The sequence below is a fragment of the Phaethon lepturus genome, unplaced genomic scaffold (genome assembly GCF_000687285.1).
Source record: "Phaethon lepturus isolate BGI_N335 unplaced genomic scaffold, ASM68728v1 scaffold15913, whole genome shotgun sequence".
NCBI classification, from domain to species: domain Eukaryota; kingdom Metazoa; phylum Chordata; class Aves; order Phaethontiformes; family Phaethontidae; genus Phaethon; species Phaethon lepturus.
In genome coordinates this window covers 356-4,193 of record NW_010528571.1, presented here as the reverse complement: position 1 = coordinate 4,193, position 3,838 = coordinate 356, and positions in this window count along the sequence as shown.

Genomic DNA, 3,838 nt, shown 5'->3' with positions numbered 1-3,838 from the left:
CCCCCTCCGGTCCGGCTGCCGAGCCTGGAGCTGGTCCGTTGCCGCGGTCTCCATCCCCCTCCGCTTCTTTGGCACCGCGGTTCTTTAGAGCGGCTGCACGAAGCAAAGGGAAGGGACTTCAGCGCCGCGTAACGCACGCAAGCCACCACCGCGAACATCCGAAACGTGGAGCTGGCTGCACAGCGGGACAGCGCTGTGCCAGGGGAAGCTGCGATGTAGTCAGCCCTTTGCTTCGCCCCCCACAGGAGCTGATTTTGACAGGACACTTCCCCCCCACCAGACCTTTAATAACCTACAAGTGAAGAGCAGTTAAGGCCAGGGACCATTAAAGCAGTCAGGCGTCGGCAGAATACCCACGGTCCTGCGTCGACCAGCAGTTACCTGCAACCAGGAGCACAAAAGGGCACGAGAGCTCACCGGCTGGAAATCTCTCTTATCATTTAGCAACAGCAACCACGGGGGTCCCCAGTCCCGACCCGGAGCCAATGCCTTGCACCATCCCTCGCAAGCACCCCGCTGCCTCTCGGCCTGCGGCAGCAGCTCTGCCCTCGCTGGGGGAGTCGCTGCACCCCGCGTTTCTTTGCAATGCTGAACGAGAAGGGGTCGGCTCGTGCCTGCCCCGACGCCGCAGAGGACAGCCGACCTACAGCAGCAGCAGCCGGCCCTACGCGAAAGGCGTCGCGGCAATCCCCTCTCTTCCAGGATCAGGACCGTGCCATTTTGAAGGCTACAGGCAGCCCAGTCAATGATATCTCGTTACAGTTCAGCAACGTAACGGGTTTAGTCAATCAAATTAAGGCAAGCCACAGCTCACAGTGGGAGAAAAACAACAGGGAAAAACGCACACATGGAGGCAAAGACAGACACCCGAGATCGCAGGCAACCTGGTAGCGATCGATGCACAATAAGTACGGGTGAGGAAATCCGCCACTCAGCTTAACTAAAAGATAGGCCTGTGAGTTTTGTACCGTGCTCCTCAAGAGAACAAATCCCGGGGATATTTTAGGGTGGATAGTATTTAAAGAGCAAGCTGACAACCAGCCGGTGCACGGCAGGCCTGTCCAGGAGACGCAGAGAATGCAGCAAAGCCGGGAAGCTTCCTGCACGCACGGCGAGGACAGAAGAAGGCATCTGGCCACCGAAAAACCAGCTGCTCCCGCTGGTACTTGGGAAGAAGGGTGTGAGGCACCAGCAGCAGTGACCACTGCAGCCTGCCCTTGCTCCTGCTCGGAGAGAGCAAAAGCTCTTCTGAATTTGCCTTTCCCAGCTCCTGTGCCGCGCGTGCCAAGGAGCTGCCATGCTCGGACGCGACAGGAGAATCAAGTGGACCCTGGAAGTAATTTAACGCCCCATAAAGCTGTCAGCAGGAGCAAAGCCACGAGCCAACACAGAGCATTAAGTCAGAAGGCACCAGCCACCAGTGCATAAATGAAACCAGGCTCTGCAGCGCTCGGCTTGCCTTGTGCTTTGCCAAAGCAGCTGCTGAAACTCAGCTCCTCCATCTGCCTGGAGCAGATCTTGAAGGACCCCAGCACCTGCGTGCAGAAGCTCATGGGTGAGCAGCTTCCCAGCCGCTGCGAAAGATGGATGCTCCAGATGCATCTCTGAGCCTTCCATGACCAGAGCTAAACCCAGCAGTGCTCGTGTTCACAGGGCAGCCACGAGCTGAGGGGCTGGTTCGGTCTCCAAAGTGGAGTCTCCCCACATCTGTCAGCATCTCTCTACTGGGATAGGCAAGCACATAGCAAAGGTATGCCGTCCCCTTCAGACCTGCTCTCTTCCACTGCCAGGGTTCCCTTTCCAGCTCAAAGTCACCCGCAGCCTCCATGGGCGTTTGCTGGGCGCTGGCTCGCAGATAGGTGGGAGCAAGGAAGGATGCTGTGGTCTGCAGGGCCTGACTGGTACGCACAGAATCACCGAATCACTAAGGTTGGAAAAGACCTTTAAGATCATCAAGTCCAACCATCAACCCAACACCACCATGCCCACTAAACCACGTTCCAAAGTGCCACATCCACATGTTTGTTGAACAACTCCACTGATGGTCACTCCACCACCTCCCTGGGCAGCCTGTGCCAATGCTTGACCACTCTTCTCGGTAAAGAAATTTCTCCTAATACCCAGTCTAAACCTCCCCTACCGCAACTTGAGGCCATTTCCTCTCATTCTATTGCTGGTTACTTGGGAGAAGAGACCAACACCCACCTCGCCACAACCCCCTTTCAGGTAGTTGTAAAGAGCGATGAGGTCTCCCCTCAGCCTCCCCTTCTCCAGACTGAACAACCCCAGTTCCCTCAACCACTTCTCATCAGACTTGTTCTCCAGACGCCTCACCAGCTTTGCTGCCCTTCTCTGGACACGCTCCAGCAACTCAATGAACACAAGGCTTTGGGGACAAAATACACTTCCACCAGATCCAAGACCATCCCAAAGATCAACTCTGCTCCACAACCAAACGCAAAGCATGTCCTGGTTGTAATACTACTTTTAATCAAAAGAATTAAAACGGATACGGCAGCAAAACCCCCGCTTCAGGGAGGTCTGTGAAATTCCCCTTGGGCTCAGCCTGCCCAGAGGATTTCAGGAGCCGATTTGAACACCAAGGGGCCAACAACCGGGGATTAAGTTTATGGCACGTGTTTGTCCAACAGTGGGTCGGTTCTGAGCGTGCTGGGGCGGACACGCACACGCTGCCATGTCCCAAGTGCTCCTCCACCCCGAATGTCACTGCCCGGGGACCGTCCGGGGTCCCCTGCCTGGGTGGGAGCCCGACAAGCTGCGCACAGCCCCGGGCAGGCGCAGGCCATCGGGCAGAGCAGGCACGGCGGGCGCCGCTCCCCCGCAGGGGCGGGGGGGGTCGGGCAGCCCCCTTCCAGCCACTCGCTCTTCTGATCCCTGGGAGCAAAACGTAGGAGCTATGAATTATTAAAGGTCTTATTAAAGACCTTTATTATTAAAAGACCTTAATTATTAAAGCCCTCCTCTGCTAGCTGCCAGACCGCTGTGCGGGAGGTGCAAGATAAAAATAAACCCGGATGATAAAAGAGCAGCTAAAGGGGGCTCAGAGGTCTGGTTTAATGGTTCGATATTTCCCTGCAAAAGGAAAACTTGATCACAGCCGCTGCCTAAAAATAGACTTTGCTATCAGCACCTGGGCTGCTCCTAAGCTCCGGGGCCAGAGGAAACACAAGTTAAAATCAGAGGATGGCCCACTGTCCTCCATGGAGATGCCTGCCACCACACCCAGCCTGCTCCTGCAAACAGGACCGAAACGCTGGGGCCGAGGAGCTGCTCTCATATAAACCAGAATCCCCGTGGGGTTATTCCCCGTGACCTTCACCAAACGGCACGTTTTCATCCAGGCCAAAATGACCCGCTCTCAGCTGCGGACATCTCAGGCTGGCCTCCCGCCCGGTGTCCCCCGGCTTTGTCTCTCCATAAATAGCCCCACGCAGCCCCTCGGGCCAGCGATTCAGCAGAACTGTCGCAGCGCATCAGCCTGATGGAGCGGAGACGAGCCGGAGAGCCACCGCGGCATCCATCCTCCCCGCCACGGCATCCTCCCCGCCCGGGGAAGGGCAAGGCAGGAGCGGGTGAGCTCAGCACTGGGCGAAAGGCGGTCTTCCCAACATAGCACGTGCTATGGGCAACGTGTGGCACCTTGGGCAGGGAGACAAGGTGCAGTCTTCACCCTCACTGTGTAACTAGGGACAGGCGTTTGCAGAAGGAAGGGAAGGGGAAGGAAGGGAAGGGGAAGGAAGGGAAGGGGAAGGAAGGGAAGGGGAAGGAAGGGGAGAAGTGGCTTTTCCTGGACTCCCTCACTCCAGCCACAGGAGGA